This window comes from Crinia signifera, chromosome 12 (genome assembly GCF_055691185.1).
Source record: "Crinia signifera chromosome 12, ASM5569118v1, whole genome shotgun sequence".
NCBI lineage: Eukaryota > Metazoa > Chordata > Amphibia > Anura > Myobatrachidae > Crinia > Crinia signifera.
The window spans coordinates 20,515,598-20,537,966 of record NC_139228.1 but is presented as its reverse complement, the minus strand read 5'-3'; the positions used below and the strand labels follow the sequence as shown (position 1 = coordinate 20,537,966).

Sequence of the window (22,369 nt, the reverse complement as noted above, 5' to 3'; positions counted from 1 at the left end):
ACGGGATTTCACCGTGCGGCAGGAACCGTACTGTGTGAAACAGCCCTAAGGCTCAGCTGCAGCAGACAGTGGGGAAGACAGTGCAGCCATAGAACAGAGTGTTGTCATGGAGATGGCATGGGAATTGCAGAGTTGCAGCCACTGCAGCTGCATCTCAGAAGAGATTGCTGGATTAAAAGGGGGGAGGGGGGGCACAGTACCCCTGGGCCCCCTCTGTCTAGGACCCCCCTGTGGGAGTGGGGTAGTGCTGCAGCTTCACCTATCTGCCACTGTGACAATGATTAATGGTGCTGAGCATCGGGAGCCAAGGCACACTGACTGCACAAGTGTACAGTGCATTACTGGGAGCAGACAGTCCCATGACACTTTGCGCAAGAGGTCAGAGGCTGAGAGGCTTGTGCTGAGCTCTGCTTGGTGGAGCTAATCATATGCTTCTCAGGCCCATGGAGTATAGCAGCAGCAGCAGCCTTGTCATGGGAGGGTTATTAATCCCCCCCCCCTTCCCTCTGCAGTTACCCATTGACCAAGTTTATACTGCCTTTACTCTGTTTCGACAGTGTAATATTCTCCCATGCAGTTTGCGGCCAGTAATGACAAGTGGGAGGGGGGCCCCCCTGTCTAAAGTGCCCCAGGCCCCCCAAAAGGCTTAATCCAGCCCTGATGGGCACCCCCGCTGCTATGGTACAATACATCCCAGCACATGCTGCCACGGTTTTGCTGTTTGGGCATGCTGGGATGTGTAGCTCCACAGCAGCTGGAGTGCCGGACGTTGCCTAAACCTTAAGTCTATAATGGTCAGAGACCGTGTATAAAACGGTTGTTGTCAAGGTCAACTATGTTAACATTGTGTACAAAAACAGGAAAAACCCATGTTGACCTTTTGACTGTTGACCTTCCAATTGTTGACCTTTCAGAACCTGTCGACCATCATTGAGTCAACACCAATGACCCATACCCCTCACCTGCGCTATGCTAAAAGCATGCACGCCCGTAACAGTAAATTGCGCAAGAGAGCAGATGTGTGGCTAGGTTGTACATAGGGAATAACGCAGCAGGAACGTGGCCCGTCCAATCAGCGGTTACAAACACTGCACACCCACATCTGCCAGAAAGCATTCAGTCTACCGCAAGACAACTCTCTCCCTACTGCTAAGGAACTGAAAACACATAATACACATCACACACACACACACACACAGTAATGTCAGGGAGAGATGCCCAGTTTCCAGCTCTCTCATTGGCTACAGCCCTGTACGGCCTGGTTAATAACACAAAGCGCCCTTCGCAGGCTGCAGCCCAGGTAAAACACTGAGTGTTTAGGTCATTATAACCAGACGTGTATTGGAGCTGTATTCTGTTCACGCCATCACGTTCCCTGTCCAACGCCAGTCTCAATTAGAAGTGCAGGGGAGCATAGAGTTGGAAATACTAGTATAACAATGAGGCAGGAGGGTGTGGTGGCAATACTTGCTATCTGTAACCAGAGCCACAGACGTGTGAGCAGGAATGAGATGAATGTACATTGTGTAATGGGATTTAGGTGTGGCAAGCAGTGCATCAGAACCATAGGAACATCTGACCCTATGCATAAACCAGCATCAAGTTATACGATCTGTACTAAAACCAGCAATGTAATACACATTACTCAATGCATTATAACACAGCATGGGAGCACAAAGCAGCGTTATAGCAGCGGCGGGTGCCCTGGGTTGTCCTAGGACAATGCACACGTGGAACAGGGCTACCTGGGCTGGGGCAAGGAGACTGTATACAGACAATACAGGACCGGTGGAACGCGAGACCAAAGTAAGGGACACTCATTCTATTTTCTAGGACAATGCCCGCGTGGCACAGGGCTACCTGGGCTGGGGCAAGGAGACTGTATACAGACAATACAGGACCGGTGGAATGAGAGACCAAAGTAAGGGACACTCATTCTATTTCCTAGGACAATGCCCACGTGGCACAGGGCTACCTGTGAAATCCATTCGTAATCACTCACCATAGAAGGGATCTCCCCATGTAAGCAGCTGCCGAGAGTAAGTCTAGGCTCTCGGTGCTGCGAACACCGCGGGGAGGAGGCCGCTGCTGGCGCCGGCGTCATCCCTCCCAACAGCCGGGGACCGCCTGCGTTCCGTCCCTATATGACTGGTGCATGTCAATCAACTTGTGCACAGGTAACCATTGCTGGCTTCATTCATAGGGGGACCCCACGCATGCGCAGTCGTTCAATGAATGGGTCTGAATCACGGACAATATGCCACTATGAAGGTCTGTGCCACTTAACCATTCATAGAATGGGAGCTCACTCCACCACTGAGGGCTCTGACCGTATTCAGACGTGCCTGTTGGGGTGCCGGACGGGGTCCCAACAGTCGCTCCAACCTAAACATTAAAGAAACTTAAACCTTTGAGATTGCTCGAGAGATGTTAAATATTGCACCCAAAAACAGAACTGTCGCTGTGAGCGGCGCCGGCATTTTTATTTTGCACATCTCTCACACTCAAATTGTTAATGATCCTTTCACACATGCAGCTATATTCAGGGATTTTCCATGTGGACGAGCATCAACCCCAGATTTCTGTGTGTGAAAGGATACAACCCAGGACTAATGGGCCCTACGCACAGAGCGATACTCAGCCACTTTGAGCGATTTTGCATAAATCGCTCAGAAAATAGCTATCGCTGTGTGTGTGTGTAGCCCACACAGCGACAGGCATGTGTGGCACCGTGTTACAGAACAGCCCTGCTTGTTATTGTAGCTCCGAAGGCTCACACATCTCCGTGTGTGGGGGCCTTCTGAGCGATCAGTCACCGGAAGCCGCCCCTGGAGATGCTGGAGCCGCTTCATTCTGCGCTGCTGCTGGAGTGGAGAAGGACGTGCCGCTGAAGACTCCAGACTATCGGCAAGTATTTTTTATTTTTGTTAATCCTGCTGTGCCACCAATGCTTGCATTTGGGGGGTGACCCCAACTATACCACCAATGTTAATATGTTTGGGAGTAGGATCTCTGGCACAAATCTCTCTGTGTGTAGGGCCCTTAAGCTCTGCTCCTGACCAGTGTCACGGAATGGCAATCTGGAAAACTGCCGGGATCACTAGACCTGGCTAAAAGCGGCATAAGTGAACGACTGGTGACCCAGATCTCTGCTTCAGTGTGAAATCAAGATAAAAGCTTTAATTTATTTATGTGCAATGCTACCACTGCCCTGTGCCATCACTCTTTATGCCAGCACTCCGAACAAGTTATGAACTCTATTAAAGCACTACACTCTTCTATATGGTATAAACATTAGATATAAACCAGCAAACGACAGGAGCCAGTGACGCAGTCACGATTTCTGCATTGTTCCCGGTGGCAAGGAATTGCACGTCATTGTTTAATGTTGGGAAATACTTATTGACATTTAATCTGAAGGCTGACCCTCCTAGTGACTGTAACGTTCCACTCCCCGTCTATTAGTATGCGTCTGGGCACTTTGAACTCATAACACCTGGACGGCTGAGAAAAACAAGGTGGCCACTTTACCTGCCAATCAGATTAAAGCGGGAGTGTCCAAACTACAGCCCTCCAGGTGTTGTGAAACTATAAGTCCCATCATGCCTTGCCACAGTTTTGCCATTAGAGAATGTTAAAGCTATGACAAGGCATGCTGGGATTTGTAGTTTCACAACAGCTGGAGGGCCAACGTTTGGTCATGCCTGGATTAAGTAATCCATGCTTTCTGGAGACAGCAACATAAAAAGGAACAAAGTCAAGCTCAGGTATTAAATATACAGTTCTAGAAAACCTTTTTAGTTATCATAACAATCTGGGAAAATACATAGAGTCGTCTGTGATTTTAAGCAAACTATACACCCAGTAGAGACAGAGGGACACAAAGTATATCGTTTGTTAAATAGAGTAAACACGTCCGGTCAAAGAGTCAGTTACAATAAGAACAAATACATTTATACAGTCTGCAACTCTAAAAACACAGACCCGATACTTTCCACTCCTATTATTCTGTAATTCCAGTGTTGACAGGAAGACTAAATCGTGATGCAGGATAAGAATGGTGTGTTTATACATTTTCTTATATGACTCTTATTTCTAGAACTGTCTGAGACCTTAATAAGAGCGATGACCCTGCTGCCAATATGGTTTTGGAAGCTCTCCACAGTAGAACCTTCCCTACACTTGCCTCTGTATTATGAATGTTCTTTCTCATCCCTTTGCCTGGTGCTGCAAGGAACCGTTGGCTGGAATTATTGCTAATCACAAATCATTTTTATTGAATATCCCAGCCCTGTTTTGGTGCTTCTAGCACTGTATGGTCTGTATTTCAGCACCACAGCAGAGTGTGACACCCCAGGCAGGTCACAAGAACTGCACAGGTTTTTGAAGATGCAGGGTGGTAGAATGAACACTACAGTACATTATTGTGGCAGAAGCGCAACACATCAAACTGTGTCACCACACCTAAACCACACTCATTTTCCTGCCTGTTACCCACTCTCAACGAGCCCAGAAGACGACGATGAATTAGTGGAAGGGTGCGAGGTTTTGCTCTTTAATGGGATTCGATTTACTCCAGGGACGGAGGGCACTGTAGAGCAGCAGAGGTGATACATGTGCAGTAAACACAAAGCCAATATTTACGTCCTGATCTACAGTACGCACAACTAGCAGACACACTGTATAAACATAGTGCCAAAATAGCAGCTTGATAAATCATCTGCCAATGCCGGTGTTCTCATCAGTATATAGGGACTTATTTTCAGGCAGATCAACTGAATAAAAGGTCTCTTTAGTAACAGAACAGCTATTGCATTGCCTTACAAGAGGAACTGACAAGACTTCATTACCCAGGACATTAAACTGGAGTCTAATATTTGACCATGCAAAATGATGTCACGTTATAAGTCAAACAACAGAAATAGGATTACTGCAGCCCACGGAGAGCTACAAGTGATCTGAAGGAAATGTTGGGTTTGTCTGCCGAATAGAAGAATTATAGAACTACAAGGTATTTTAGAGCAATATTTGGGATTGGATGCAGTTATAATCCCAGTGGTCAAGATGATGGCTGCCGGAATAAAGTTTGCCTTGAGAACATAAGTAGCAGAACGTTGACATTGGTCGGATGTGGACACCTGAATCCCAGATAGCTGGCATCCTGGACATAAGTATGCCGGGATGGGTTAGGGTCAGGCCAGGAAATCAGGTTTAGGCACTAGGAGGGACTTCCGTTATGCTGCGAGCCAGGGAGTTTGGTGACGAGGTTGTGTTAGGCCAGGGGTGGGGAACCTCAGGCCCACACAGTGGATACCAGGGTCGTCTTTTGACTACAGTCACCCCAACCGTGGGAATATCATAGTTGATCAATAATTGGCCTGAATCAGGACTGACTAACCCCCTTTATTCAGCTACTACGTGGTTGCGCACCTCTGCCATGAGCAGATATGAGTTATTGTGCCAGACTTGCAAGCAAAACCAAAATGACCAGATACTGTACTTAGGGCTGTATACGATTATTTCAGAAGCTTTCATAGTTCTACTTTAGGTCTTCCTTTGGCCTTCTTATTTAGGACCCACCTATCTATATACATACCACTTCTCAGCCACTACACAGTGTAACACAGCAAAACCAGCAGTACATGCACGCGCGTGTGTGTGTGTGTGTGTGTGTGTGTGTACGTGTGTGTGTACTCCATGTGTTGAGCCAGACTAAACCAAGTCATGGACAAACGTAAATGTAGTGACATAGGTCGATTGTGAGAACAAAATATAAAAGAATAAGCCAAGAAAGATTAAAAAACAGCAGCAGGAGACAATTATATGTAAGGACACTGAGGGTAGATGTATTAAACTCTGTGAAGTGATACAGTGTCTGTTTTTTTTTATCACCGGCCAATCAGTTCCTACCTGTCATTTTTCAAACCAAGCCTGTAACTTCAAGGTTAAGAGCTGATTGGCTGGTGATAAAAAAAAAAAGACAGTTTATCACTTCACCAAGCTTAATAAATCTGCCCCTGAATCCCAAACTGGGTGCCAGTTTTGGTGTCCCTGGACCAAATCCATATGGTCCATGATATAATATTTGGCATCACGGATGGTGTAATATTTAGCATTACTGCCTCTCAGCACTGAGGTCATGGGTTTGATTTCCGCCATGACCCTAACTGTGTGGAGTTTGTATATTCTCCCTGTACTTGCGTGGGTTTCCTCCGGGTACTCCGGTTTCCTCCCACACTCCAAAAATATACTGGTAGGTCAATTGGCGTCCCAACAAAAATTAACCCTAGAATGTCTGTGTGCGTGTACATGTGGTAGGGAATATAGATTGTAAGCTCCGCTGGAGCAGGGACTGATGTGAATGTTCAACAATACTCTGTAAAGCGCTGCGGAATATGTGTGCGCTATATAAGAAACTGTTAAGAAATAAAATAAATAAATGATCGGAGAACCGGTGCTGGTGGCTGCAAACCATAAAGTCTGTGCAACATAGAACCACCGCCATATCCAGCACCACCCCCCATAATGGACCCCAGGAATCGGTTTCCCCTCACAACCCACAAATATACTGGTTGGCCAATTGGCACCCAACAAAATGACCCTAGAACATCTGTGCGTGCATGTACACGTGGTAGGGAATATAAAGATGGAGCACCTGTCAGCCACCCTGAAGAATCGCCAGATCTCCTGAGCTGGTGGACAGGCGCCCCATCTGGCAGGGAGCGGATACCCTACCCGTCTCCGCTTCAGTGACACTGGCAGGGCGAGTGGGGGCTGCGGGGGAGACGGCAGTGGGCTCTAAAATAACAGGGCACACGAGCGTCTCGTGTCCCCTTCTGATGGATGGCACACAGTGGCGATTGTCAATTATATCGCCAGGAGCAGCTCCATCTGTAGATTGTAAGCTTTACTGGGGCAGGGACTGATGTGAATATTCATATATTCTGTGGAAAGCGCTGCGGAATATGGGGCTTATTCTGATTCACTCGGAAAGGCACAAATCACTCTCTAATGGACAAAACCATTTGCACTGCAGGTGGGGCAGATGTAACATGTGCAGAGAGATAGATTTGGGTGTTTTATTGTTTCTGTGCAGAGTAAATACTGGCTGCTTTATTTTTACACTGCCATATAGATGTCAATTTGAAGAACACCTCCCCCCCCCCCCCTCCAATGTAACGCTGCACGTTACATCAGCCCCACCTGCAGTGCAAATGGTTTTGTCCATTAGAGAGTGATTGTGCCTGTCCGAGTGAATCAGAATAACCCCCTATGTGTGCACTATATAAGAAACTGTAAATAGTTTCCCGTTTTGCTTTTATGTTTACGTACTCTGTAGTTGTAACAATAATAAAAACTGACAAACATTTAAATCAGGGTTTCCAAGTGTATTACAGATAAGACACCTTTACGCTACTCATAACAAAATAAAAAAAATAGTCTATATATATATATATATATATATATATATATATATATATATATATATATATATATATATATATATATATATATATATATATATATATATACACACACACTAATGTGCAGACGGAATCACACACACACACACACACACACACACACACTCTACAAAATCTATTTTTGGCCAATGACAACTGATAAACCAACCCACCACACAGATGCCCTTCCACACTCACCAGTTTAGCCACCACAACAGTATTTCAGTTCCGGAACAAACACCACACTTGTATTACCTATGAAGCAAGCCTAGATCATCCTGCACACGTAAGAGGCTGCCACATATTTATGAGAAGTTAATTTCTCAGGAGACGTGTCAGAGCAGGAAATAAAACCACGGCGGTCAGAGGGTACAGGTTACATAACCTATTTTCAGGGGAATGTAGTTAAATTGTATACAGTTGTACAAGATACACTTTAGAAGCCAAATGATCACATGCGCGGACATGTTGAGATGTATTCAACAGAATCCGCGGCCTGAACAGTCTCTCGCAGACACCCCTTGTGCCTGGGTTATACAATACAAAAACCCTGCCATGCATGCTTTATTAAGAGTACAGTGCTCACCCTAAAAACAAGCCATTCCCATGGTACTGCCTCATTATATACAGTAGTACCAAAGATTTTTTTTCTAAGATAAAAGTTCCACTTATCGAATAGAAACACTACATTGAAAAATCAACAGTATAGGTAGTTATTTTTATGTGCCTTGTACATTTAAATATATAATAAAGTGGTAATTTCCTTTTAAGTAAGTTGACGTAACCGTGCATAAAGCCCATATAGATAATGGCTTGAGCCATTTTTAACTCCTCACTGAAGGTCAAAGATCAAGTGGCTGCTGGGGAGGCAATGTGACAGGCCTAGCAAAGACAGAGACCCTGCTTTACATTCCAGACCTGCCCTGTTTACCCAGCGTTACAGTCAGGAGAAAGGGAACAAACAGGGATGAAAGTATGACCCAATCGGCTCTTAAGCACACACAAAACAATAATATTGCATGTGTATTTTTATGTATAGAAGAAAAAAAAAAATCCACCTCTGCACAGCAAACAGAAGAGCTAGTACCGCAAACAAGGTGGTACATAGAACACACTTATTACATTTCTCGGTGTTCAGCTTTTTCTGCCATAGGTAACCACTCCCACCAAATACGCAATGGCGTAGTATTGGCAGACCTAAATAATCTATAATAATAATCATAACTTAAAATAATCCCATCAGGAAATACGCAATAAAGAATCTTAGCGTACCAAGGGCCGGATTTAGACAGATCACGACTGCAAATAGATAGCCGCCATCCAGACAGGGGAAAAAAACCCAGTAAACCTGCAAATGAACTGCAAAATTATTGCACATCGCTATCCACTTACAAATCCATGCGCAGATCACTCACCATCAAATCATTATTCCAGTGTGTACAAATATAAATATGACCCTATTGATCATCTGTGACAGATCGACTGATCAAGGCCGGCGCTGACATCACAGGAGACATCTGGGACACCTGAAGACATCTGGGCACGCCTGCTGCAAAACTACCAGTTACCACCCCCAAATGCCAGTTTCAACCTCCTGCAGCATTGCGTGTACGATCCATTTGCACTTTTTTTCGCTTTTCACCTTTGTGAATGTGCACTACGATCCGTATGTACGCAGTCATTTGATCACTCAATCTGCAAATTCGCTAATCAGCTCTGAATCAGGCCCAAGCTTGTTTTGCTGCAGATAGTATACACAAGTATAAACACTTTTAATGGCCCAGACAATAGCTTTGCTCCAATAGATATTGTGGTGCTTTTGGTGTGACCCTTACTATTACCGGGGAGCAGCATGGGCTTGGCACAGACACCCCTATATCTGCAGGTTAAAGACTGTGATAGTGCCCTTCTACCCCAGAGCTCAGCACCCCCTATGCAGGGTAAGAACACAGTGACAGCACCCTGCTATCTCTGGGTACAGACCACCCTAGGCAGGGTAATAACACAGTAGCAGTACATGGATACCCCTATGCAGGGTTATAGCACAGTGACAGCGCCCTGTTAATCCTGGGCACAGACCCTCCTATGTAGGATAATAACGCAGTGGCAGTGCACAGGTACAGCACCCTTATGCAGGGTAATAACACAGTGACAGCAACCTGCTACCAAAGGGCACAGCACCCTATTCAGGATGGCAGCACCCTGCTAATCCATGACACAGACCCTCCTATGCAGGATAACAACACAGTGCCAGCGCCCAGGTACAGCACCCCTATGCAGGGTAATAACAGTGGCAGCGCCCGGACAGAGCACCCCTGTGCAGGGTAACAACACAGTGGCAGCAGCCTGCTACACCTGGGCACAGACCCCCAAGCCCCTATGCAGGGTAATAACACAGTGGCAGCTGCCTGCTACACCTGGGTACAGACACCCCCTATGCAGGGTAATGCAACAGAGGCAGTGCCTGGGTACCCCTGGGCACCGTAGCCTGTAACAACACATGTTGCATGGTGATCTGCTGGCCAGGATGCAGCATTATATGTGAGCAGGAGACATCACGATCATGAATTGCTAGGACATGAGGGAGCAGCAGACATAATTAGGATTACTATGGGCAGGGGTGTAGGTGCAGCCTGTGCTAGAATCATCAACCATGTCAAGCGCCCCAGCCTCCGGCTTGTAGACCAGGAAACTCCCAGGCTGCGGCCTATTGTCGCCACAAGCAATGAGCGATACGAGTGACGGCACTGCTCCCCTGGCGGCTCTCACCTTGTCTGGCGGCGGCGGCGGCCCGGGCTGGGCGGGAGGGAGGAGATCGGGAGCAGCGCGGCCCCGCACACGTTATAGACGCTGTCCTATGCCCGGTGTGGCCGGGAGACTCCTCGTTTCACGCAACCGACTAAGAGACAGCAAACGTATGTAACACCGGCCCAACCGCACCGAAACCGGAGGAGCTAGGCGGGGCGGAGATAAGCGCTACGTCACCAGCAGAGACCAGGCAACTGCGTCTCATTGGGCAGTGAACGCTGTCATTCAAATATTACCACGCCCCTCTCCAGCGTCTTCCTGACTGGAGCGTACCTGTGCGATGGTTGCGCGCATGACTTCCATAGCTATACACATACACGGCGCGGGGGCGCGCTCAGCGCTGCCATAGCTATACACATACAAGGCGCGGGGGCGCGCTCAGCGCTGCCATCGCTCTACAAATATAGGGCGCGGGGACGCGCTCAGCCATAGCTGACAGCTGTACACATACACGGCGCAGGGATATTGGGTCGACCCACCAAAGTTCCACATGGCTTAGGTGGACACCTCAAGTAGGTCGACATGCGTAAGATCGACACAAGCTTTATTCGACATAGGTTTTTAATTTTTTTTGTCCCGAATGTCGATATAATCGTCATGAACACTGTATCGGTGCACTTCGTCCCCTCCTTTGGCTATCTGCGCTTGGCACACTATTTTAGGGTATGGGTGAAAACCGGACCAACACAAAACCTCCGGACCGCCGGACCGGACATCAAACTCTGCATTTTGTAGCTTGTAGCCTCCGGTCCGGGGGGTGTCCTGTCCGGGGGGGCTGCCTGTCACACCTGTCACCAGGTAGAGGAGGGGGGGTAGAATAAAGCCTCCCTGTATGGTCCGGGCATGTAGCAAAAACTGGACGGTCCGGACCACCCGGGGAGGCTGTAATCTCCCCTCCCCCATGTACCTGGTGATAGCTATCACAGGGACCCCTCCGGACAAGACACCCCTGGACAGGACACCCCCCAGACCGGACCCTACAAGCTCCGGACTGCAGATTTTGATGTCCTGTCCGGCAGTCCGGGGTTTAGTCCGGTCCGGTTTTTACATAGTCCCACTATTTTATTCTCCCTACATGCCCTAGTGGATGGTAGGGCATGAAATACCGCCTGTAGGCACATGTTGGCTAAAAAAGAAAAAAGTGAAGAACCCATGTTGACCTTTTGACTGACGACCTAGATACTGTCGACCTAATGCTTGTGTCAACCTTCCAACCATGTTGACCTTAAGTACGTTGACCTATTTTTGGTGTCGACCTAAGCCATGTCCACCTTCAGTGGTCGACCCAATGCATGTCAACATTTTGTTTGTCGACCCAACGACCGTATATCCGACGTAGGGAGAGTGAGAGAAGAAGTGGAGGAGGTAAGGTTAATGCATACCGCCCTAATGTACTACTTTTCGCGGGACCGTCCTAGTTGGTTTGGGATGGTCCCGTATCCCGCCCGGTGCATGCAGTGTTGCGCGGTGGGGATGCAGTTGCCCTGCCCAGCGAGGAATAGATGCTGGGGGCATAGACAGTTTCCTACACAGCACTAGCCATGCCCCCGTAGTGATGTAAAATGGGCGCATGGCCTGCAGCCGCAGCATCCATGTGAGGCCACACCCCCTATGACACAGGCCATGCCCCCTATTTGGGGCTACGTCGCACAAGCGCTCCGAAATCTAAAGTGAAAATGTTAGGAGAAATGACAATGCCATGTAAACATGTAGAACCCATACACTACCATAGACACAGGCAGACAGCTGGATATTTTAGGGTTCAGGACTCTACAATATTGGATAACAAGGGATTCTGGGGTAGATTTATTAAACTTCGATCAGGGGAATATGCGCTATCCCCATGCGTTATGGCAGGGGATAGCGCTTCCCCTGATCTATGACACCCGCGATACGGGTGTTAAACAGGCAGCGATGCGGGGCAGGAGGGATAGCGCAGCGACGTTATTTTAAAAAGAGCGCCTGCGCCTTACCTTATGTATGATCCGGCGATGTGGGGCTTCGTTCTTTATGGAGCCCCGTCCCGGATCGCCATCTTTTTCTGGCGATGTGGGTCAGTCAGCGCCGCTTGCTGGTCTCCGGCGTCTTCAAATTCAAACTGCGCATGCGCCGGGTACACAGCATACCCGGCAAACATTACCCGGCACATGCGCAGTTTGATTTTGAAGACGCCGGAGACCAGCAAGCGGCTCTGGCCATGGAAAACTGCGCATGCGCCGGTGACATAGCGTGTGTCAGGGAATCCGGCGCATGCGCAGAACAAATAGCCGGGGAGGAGCGCACACATGTTATGGGAGGATGCGTATCCCCATCAGCAGGGGATAACGTACTCCCATAACGAAGATTAAATGATTGATAGATCAGGGCGAACTGCGGGGCTGCTTCACCACGAAAAAGTGGTGAAGCGAAAGTAACTTCATAAAGAACGTTAGGGACAGGTTAGTAAATCTACCCCTCAGTCTCCTCCTCATCCACTTTATTGGTTGGGGAATAGTTTGTTCCTGCACAAATCCATGCACCCAATTATGTTTTTGTGAAGTTAAAAATATTATTTGCTGGAACAGGAAGCCTTTGGTCAGAGGGGGAACTACCTTTGGTGAACTGCACCAGGGCCCCTTAGGACTAAGGAGCCCATTGCTGCTCCTTTCACTCATGTCCCAATTATTGTCAAATCAAACCAATACTTGTATAGTGTATACCTTACCTTACTACCTTCTGCCTATGTCTTGGTGTTCTTTACGGGATGACTGTTGGACTGTCATCTGGATTGAGAAATTCCCGTCAGGGTCCATTTTGTATGCTTACCTTCCCCCTCCATCCTCCCTGCAACCTAAACTAAATCCTCCCCATTAATGCCTAACCTACATACCCTGCACCCTTTCACTCCCCCTGTAGCCTAACCCTGACCCCCCCCCCCCCCCCTTCTTAGTGCTTAACACTATCCCCCCCCCCCCTTCCCCAACAGCCTAACACTATGTCCACCCTGTCAGCGCAGGCGGGTTCTGTGTTCCCGGCTGTGACCGTGGTGGACCAGTGGAGGGCGCTGGAGAGCCAAAGGCAGAGGGTTTGATGTAGGACATACACGGGGAGATCAGGGCACAGCGAACCAGAGAGTTGACGGAGACCAGGAACAGGGGAGGAGTCTAACCTGCCAGCGGTATTCACCAGGGAGCCCCGCAAGGAACTTTGGACTTAGCTGCGTCTGACAGGCAGGTCGCGGCCCCCTGCCCTGGTCCTCTGGACGCAGGCAAGGGAGATGGTACTGGAGGTAATAATGAAGAAGGAAAGGCAATCTGGAAACTGCGGAGGATTGCACAGGATGTCAACAGCTGAGGTAGACTGTGGTGCCGACAATGGTGCCGACGGCTGGTGGGTGGCTCAGGCAAATGCTGGAGCAATAGGACGTAGTTGGTAAAGTCTCTATAGAGCACAGCAGCAGAATGTCGACGCTGGTGTCGACGGAGCCAGTCGCTAGTTCAGGACAAGATGGAGAATGTCGCTGAAAGGCTTGGAAGCCAATGGTGGTAATGGCGAGGCACCGGTACTCGACTGCAGAGGTGGAAAGGCAGGAGTCTTCTGGAGATGGATAACCCAGGTAGGTATAGCAGGTGCAGGTAACGCTGGAGAGAAACACAGGGGAGCCTGGAGATCTCGGAGTCTTGGGAACTTCTCTGTCACAGGAGAATACTGAGAGGAGGTAAGCAATTGTTCAAGACAAGGAAGGAAGGCCGCAGGCCGGCTTTATCCCCCTTGCTTGTCTGTGATTGGCTGCCGGCTGCAGCACCAATCAATGCTGGGGAAAGGAGCACACACCTTGACCAGGTATAGGTGTGTGGGTCAGAGGCAATGTTCCCTCTAATTTTACGAAGCCTGTGTGCGGCAAAAGATTTTGGCTGTGCAACTTTGGAAGGAAATTAAAATTTTTGTGCGTCACATATATAACTGAAAAATTACGTACAGCATTTGTGTTAACTTTACTTCAAAATGATATTAAACATTCAAAACACAGCAGACAATGTAGTTAATGGATGAAACAGACATTAATTGAGTCCACAACTGCAAAAAGTGACCACTGCTGCTTTGTGCGCTCTGTTGTAATGTCTGTGCGCATGCTCGTCGAGTTGTGTGCGCGCGCACACACGCACAGCTTAGAGGGAACACTGGTCAGAGGATTTCTACGCCAGTATTTTGACTGCTGGCATCCCAGCCACCTGGATGTTAACGGCATCCCTCTTCTGAATATAGCTGACCCTTATCTAAAATGCCAATTTTACAGTAATAATTCATTATCTAAATAGTTCCCACCTCCTGTCCTTTATCCTCCATCTTTACCTATTACTTTCTCTTTGTCAAATGTTTTGGTCTGTTGTCCTGCACCTTCCATGTTGAATGCTGTCTTCCCCTGCCATTTTAATTATCTCATGGCTGACCCATCCCTCTCTGTGCTGACTGTCTGTCCCTGCGCCTCCGGTGTGAAATGGGGGGGCGCGGCAACCTATATACTGGCGTGATACGGGTGTTGGCCCTTATTCTGGTTCACTTGCAAAGGCAAATTCCTTCTCAAATGATCAAAACTATGTGCTCCGCGGGGGGGGGGGGGGGCAGATATAACATGTGCAGAGAGAGTTAGATTTGGGTGGGGTTTTACTTCAGTGACATCTATATTGCAGTGTAAAAATAAAGCAGTCAGTATTTTTCCTGCACAGAAACAAAGTAACTCACCCAAATCTAACTCTCTCTGCACATGTTACATCTGCCCCCCTGCAGTGCACATAGTTTTTGACATTTGAGAAGTAATTGGCCTATGCGAGTGAACCAGAATAAGGGCCTATATACTTAGGCGATACAAGCTATACACTGAGACAATACACTCTATATACTGAGGTGAAACACTCTATATACTGAGGTGATACACTCTATATATTGATGTGAGACACCCTGTATACTGTGGTGATACAGAATGTATACTGATGAGATAACACTCTTTATTCTGAGGTGATACACTCTATATACTGAGGTGATACACCATACCCTCCAACATCTGAAGGGCAGAAATCGGTACACATCCAGAAAAGGGGGGTGGCCTAATGGAAAGGGGGTGTGGCATCACAAAAAGGGGCATGGTATTACACATTATACCACACATTGTAATGCCCATTACACATTTTAGTAAACGCTGTAATGCCAATTACAAATAAGGCCGACACCGTAATGCCACACATCATGATGCCCATTACATACTATATAACAAACCATAATGCCATTACATATTTGACACATAAATACTGCTTATCTACATGATCATTGCTAGGGGGTTCTTTCTTGATGCAAGGGGCCTCATCATGATCGATGCCAGGGGCATCATGTTTGAGGCCAAGGGGGCTTTGTGCTCATTGCCAAGGGCTTGTTGCCAAGAGGGAGTGCATTGCACATTGCCAAGGGGGAATTAAATGCTGATTGCAAAAGGGGGGGGGGGGATTGCTTGTTGCCAGGGGGGGGGGGGGAAGAGAAATTGCTCGTTGTCAAGGGGGAGGAAATTGGTGAAATGATAAATTGTCCGATGATAAAGTGCCAGTTAATCACATCAACCTGGCAGTTAGGAACTGATTGGTACTTTATCACTGACTGGACACTTTATCATTTCACCATTTCACAATTTTAATAAATGTGTACCGGAAAGCCCCGCTCCATCCTCCTAGTTATCATATCCCTGTAGCATTACAATTAGTGCAGGCACCGATATCCTGCGGAAACGACTCTAACCTCTATTAGTAATACCGGACTGTCTAGCTGGGGCATAGGGGGAATGTGTACTGGGAAACATACTGGTCAGACTGGTGACGGTCTGGTAGTATTATGACTCTTCTTCTCAGGGCAGCTGAGGACGGAAGTTTCCTTTGGTCAAGGCAGGATGGACAGGACAGGACAGGACACGTGCCTCTCTGCTGATTCCATCTGCCCCTTATTGTCCCCAGTGATTGGCTGCAGCTCTCAGCACAGCTGAGCTATATACCGGACTTGTACCTGAGCGCAGCGTACAGACAGAGACCCCCTGGAAAACGCTGTGACCCCTCCCCCATTACTACAGGACAACATCGACTATGGAGCGCAGCAGCCCCCCTTACCCGGAGGCCTCAGCGCCTCCTGGTGTGGCACGTCCTCCGCTATAACCAGTGCGGGGACCTGAGCATGATGAGGGGACTGCGGACGCTTTGTGGGGCCTCCGGCTCCTGGGGACACGTGGTCCGGTGACCGGGGAGCACTGTGCAGGGCTGTGCGTGTCTGCGGAGGATGTCAATTCTTTAAAAAACGTTTTATTTGCCGGTACAGACCTTTAAAAAACGGTACTGTACCGGCAAATTCGGTACTGTTGGAGGGTATAGATACACTCTATATACTGAGGTGAGACACGCTATATACTGAGGTGATACATGATGTATACTGACAAAATACACTCTATATCAGTGTTTTTCAACCACTGTGCCACTAGTCGCCCAGTGTGTATGCTCCCGCATCATCGCTGGGAAAGCCATTCATCTTCTGGTTATACCAGCAGATGAGCGGCTTTGAGGACGGCTTTGCATAGCGCTGCACTATGCAAAGCTGTCCTCCCCCCTCTGTCGGCACCGGGCAGGGGGAAAGCTGCTCAATGTGTATGCACTGAGCGGCTTTCCTCCCAGCGATGATAGCGATCATTGCTGTCCATACACGCTGGCCATAGTCGCCCAGTGTGTTTGGACCTTAAGGCAGGGGCAGCCAACTCCAGTCCTCGTAAACTACCAACAGGTCAAGTTTTCCAGCTCACCTCACAGGTACACAGGTTCACTCATTACTGACTGACACATTTTAAAAGATCCACAGGTGGAGCTAAATACTTCACTTGTGATTCTGGGCCTTATTCTGGTTGGTGCGTACTTTCCCGTATACTTTCGGATGGCGTTTTTTAGCCGTCTGCGCATGCGTGGGGAACGCTATGCGCATGTGCCACGCATGGTCTCCGTACTTGTACTCAATAATACCGTACAGAAATGTGCACCGCAAACACTCGGGAAATATGGGCGTATTATGGGCGTCATTCGGAATGACACAGGAGCGTACTTTCAAAGTGGGCTAAACTGGGCGGAAACATGGGCGGACACGGGGGAGTATACTTATTTTGGTGGGCGTGCATTCGGACAGCACACCGAATGCACGCGAACAAAAAGAAATATGCGGTGTTCATAAGCAAGTATTGCTTTGCGGACACCACTCGGTCATGCGCTAGGCAATCGGAACGCCTAATCAGGACGGACGCACCTCAACCAATGTCAGCTGAACACAATACAATCACCTACTTTACTCATTACTTGTTAATTACACGCTTGTCACTGCTTCAATTGGAACCATTGCAGCTTAAATGGAACATTACTAAACACACACATATATGCTGCATTTTTCACACACTTTTACACTGTAAATAATGAACACAACTTAATATTAATAATACAAATACACATGTCACTTCGACATGTATCAATTAAACCACACATTTGGGGGAAACAAAAAAACATTTATTAAATGAACTTATAAAATAAATTAGAAACCGGCACAAAATAAAAGGTAGCATACCAGCAATAAAAGTATATATATGAAAGGGTTAATGTAAAGTGGGAGTAAAGTGTTTAATGATCAATTAGAGAAATAATAGATGACCATTAAAAGCAATCCCTTTTGAATGAGGTTGGCTAATTGCATAAGCGGGTAGTGGCACAGATTTGGCTCTTATGAGAATAGTGTTGATTTGTGCGTAAATACTCCGCATCGGTGCGTACGGCCAGCTTCCCGTACCTTTTAACGCGGTAAGACCGTGCTTACGCTGCAAGACCGTGCAAGAATCTGTACGTGTCCACCGCACACGCAAGGTTTGTATGTCGTCCGTACACACGCCCTGTTCTTAAAGAGTGAGTCCGTCCGAATGCGGGGGACCCGTGGGCGTTTCTACGGACGATGTCCGCACGCGACCGCACAGCGTTGCGTGCGGACAGCACCGTAGGAATTCGGGTAAGTACGCACCGATCAGAATAAGGGCCTCTGTGAGGAGACATGGAAAACGTTAACTGTTGGTAGCACTCGAGGACTGGAGTTGGTTAGCCCTGTACTAAGGCAATACATGCTAAATAAATACTGAGACAATACCCTCTATATACAGTACTGAGGCAATATACTTTATATACTTGTCTCAAGTCAGTATATAGAGCATACCTCCCAACATGACCCTCTCCAGGAGGGACACAATGCTCTGTTCCTGGAGTTCTCGGTAATGTATGATTGCCATCACCTGTGGGGAGCTAGATAATTGATATGAAAGGTGTATCACCACAGGTGATAGCAATCATCCATTTTCAGGAAAGTCCAGGAACAGAGTATTGTGTCCCTCCTGGAGAGGATCATGTTGCGAGGTATGCACGCTATATACTGAGGTGAGACACGCTATATACTGAGATGATAGAAGCTATATATACTGAGGTAATGCACTCTATATCAGTGGTCAGGGAACTCCGTCCTCATTACCCCACGCAGTGCATGTTTTGCAGGTCTCCTCACAGAATCACAAGTGAAATAATTAACTCCACCTGCGGACCTTATAAAATGTGTCTGTGAGTAATTAGTACACCTGTGCACCTGCTGGGTTACCAGCAAAACATGCACTGTGTGGGGTAATGAGGACCGAGTTCCGTGACCACTGCTCTATATATTGAGGTGATACACGCTATACCTGGGGTAGCCAACCCTAGTCCTCGAGAGCTACCAACAGTGCATGTTTTGCAGGTCTCCTCACAGAATCACAAGTGAGCTCCATCTGTGTATCTTTTAAAATGTGTCAGTGATTAATGAGTGCTGCTGTGCAGCAGCTAGGTTGTCTGTAAAATGTGAACTGTTGGTAGCTCTCAAGGGCTAGGGTTGGCTACCACTGCACTATACTGAGGTGATGCACATTGTATACTGAGGTGATACATTCTATATACTGATGTAATACACGCTATAGGGGAGATTCTGGTTGAGTGGTATGCCCGGAAATTTTCCGTGCTCAGCAGCGCTGCCGCAGCGGGCTGTCCCATAAAATTTCCGGGCACACCACTAATATAGAATAAGTGTGCGCCAGCAGCTCTGGAGCACACACCCTTTGCGCCGGAGCTCCCCTGCCCTGACCATCCGGCCAGCCAGCCCGTCACTCATTTTACAGTGAAGACGGCGGCGGCAGGCTCGGGTATGGTCGGCGCGGCTTGGGGGGACTCGGGAACGCTCAGGCACCCGAGTCCTCCCAAGCCGCGAACATCGCCCAGCCTGCCGCCCACGTCACTGCTGAATTAGACAGGGGCGAGAGCAGCAGCAGGGAAGCTCCGGCGTACTAACGCCGGACCGGAGGCAAGGGGGGGGGGGTTTGCTGGGACAGGACAAACCTGCCCTGGTAAGTTTGTCCTACCCCAGCAAAATCCACCACTCAAGGGGTTAATGGACAAAACCATGTTGCACTGCAGGTGGGGCAGTTGTAACATGTGCAGAGAGAGTTGCAATACAGAGTGATACACTCTATATACAGCAGGGGTGGCCGGACTTTTGTAATCTACTTTTTGTACACTTACTTAACGGTGATCTACCGGCATTTCCCCATGTGCAAAAAATATTCCCTTCCCAGTGCAATATGCCCCTTACACATTATGCCACACAGAATAAGCCAAAATTCGCATTAGGACACAGGTTTTGAGCCAATATTTAACATTCTGACACAGGGAATGTGCCCTAAATTCACAATCTGACACAAGGAATGTGCCCGAAATTCACAATCTGACACAAGGAATGTGCCCGAAATTCACAATCTGACACAAGGAATGAGCCCGAAATTCACATTCTGACACAGGGAATGAGCCGAAATTCACATTCTGACACAGGGAATGAGCCGAAATTCACATTCTGACACAGGGAATGAGCCGAACTTCACATCCTGACACAGGGAATGTGCCCAAAATTCACATACTGACACAGGGGATGTACCCGAAATTCACAATCTGACACAGGGGATGTACCCGAAATTCATAATCTGACACAGGGGATGTACCCGAAATTCACATTCTGACACAGGGAATGTGCCCAAAATTCACGATCTGAAACAAGGAATGAGCCCAAAATTCACAATCTGACACAGGGAATGTGCCCGAAATTCACATCCTGACACAGGGAATGTGCCCAAAATTCACATTCCGACACAGGGGATGTGCCCGAAATTCACATTCCGACACAGGGGATGTGCCCAAAATTCACATTCCGACACAGGGAATGTGCCCCAAATTCACATTCTGACACAGGGGATGTGCCCGAAATTCACATTCCGACACAGGGGATGTGCCCAAAATTCACATTCCGACACAGGGAATGTGCCCCATATTCACATTCTGACACAGGGAATGTGCTGAAATTCCCAATCTGACACAGGGAATGTGCCGAAAATTCTCAATCTGACACAGGGAATGTGCCGAAATTCTCAATCTGACACAGAGAATGTGCCAAAATTCACAATCTGACATGTGGCATGAGCTGACATTTACATTCTGATAGAGGGAATGTGCCCCAAATTCACATTCTGACACAGGGAATGTGCTGAAATGTGTCCTTCATTATTTTTATATATATATATATATATATATATATATATATATATATATATATATATATATATATACAGATCCAATAGCTGCCGGCACTCGCTGGGTTAAAGGTACAGCATGCTCCAGGTGCCAGAACAAAATAATGTAGCACTTCCAATGTTCTGGGTAGAACAATAACGGCACTCAGGAGACTGGTTACATGCAAAAACGATATATTGTGGTATACAGGGGAACGTTTCGGGGAGTGACCCCCTTCTTCAGCCCCAACCTACAGCACTGGATAACACATTACAAAGACAATTTATACTTACCTGGCTACAGGACACCCCAGGACGCGCCAACAGCGTGGAACCAGCCGGCGGAAGTGCATCGCTGACAACTTCCGGTACGCGATGCGCAGCCTTAGTTGCTAAGCAACACCTGGCTTGCGCTTCACAGAACAGGAAGCCTAGCGTTCCACCTTCAGTGCCGAGTGATACACGCTGGAAGCGCCCTCACTTGGAGCGCCTGCAGCCAGGGATATAACAAATACACAACAGGCTATGACAACGCACCCCAGTCCAGCTCCAGAGAGCCAGCAACGCGCGGCTAGGAACACTGGGGACTTTAGACAGGTATCATGATTGAACAGGTGTGTCTTACCGTGGAACTCCCACTCAGCAGACCCACCTCAGATACCGCGAATGGTCCACAGAAATTCCTGCCGACACGATGTCGACCCCTGGGCATCTTGACTGATTCTGCGTGAAAACCTGGAATACAAATACAATAAATGAAATAAAAACATATAAACAAGGTGGAACAAGCAAAACATTACATGTACATAGCTTCAGAAATCATAAACAAAATATATTAGTCACAACAAGATAATTATGGACCATAAACGACAAATTAATACAGAGTGTTCCAATTAATCTTCTCGTTGAGGCCATTGGGATAAATGGTACCCAACTTGAAGATCCACTCAGATTCTTTAATCAGGAGTTTTTTAGATCTATCACCCCCACGTGGCGTTTCAGCCACGTGGTCGATCATGAAGTACTTGAGGGAGGAGATAGTGTGGCCACACTGTTTGAAATGGCGTGCCACCGGCTGATCAATCTCCCTGCCCCGCAGGGTCAGGTTGATCGCAGACCGGTGGGCCGTCATACGCTCCCTAAATGTGCGGGAGGTCTGCCCAATGTAGTAAAGACCACATGGGCAGACAATGATGTAAATAACATGGGACATCCTGCAGTGCAACACCTGCCTGATGTCGAACATCTTAGGACCGTGTGGATGCTTGAATTGTTTACAAGACACTATGTGTCTACAAGTTTCACAGTTCCAACAGCTATAGCAGCCTGGAGCCTTGGTGGAAGTGTTAGGGGGTTTTGGTATCCCCATGCCCGTGATATCAGCCCTAACCAGGCGATCACGTAAATTTGGCCCCCTGCGAAAGGCTGCCAGTGGTCT

The 22,369-nt window shown here is 47.8% G+C and overlaps 1 protein-coding gene across 1 annotated transcript in view; it reads right to left on the bottom strand.

The window, feature by feature from the left end:
* Positions 1–10,454, bottom strand: part of FBXO34 (F-box protein 34) — a 28,767-nt gene extending 18,313 nt beyond the window's left edge. The window contains exon 1 of the mRNA XM_083167802.1: positions 10,233–10,454. The gene's annotated coding sequence lies outside the window, so the exon portion shown is untranslated. The remainder of the gene's footprint in view (positions 1–10,232) is intronic.
* Positions 10,455–22,369: the final 11,915 nt, after the last annotated feature.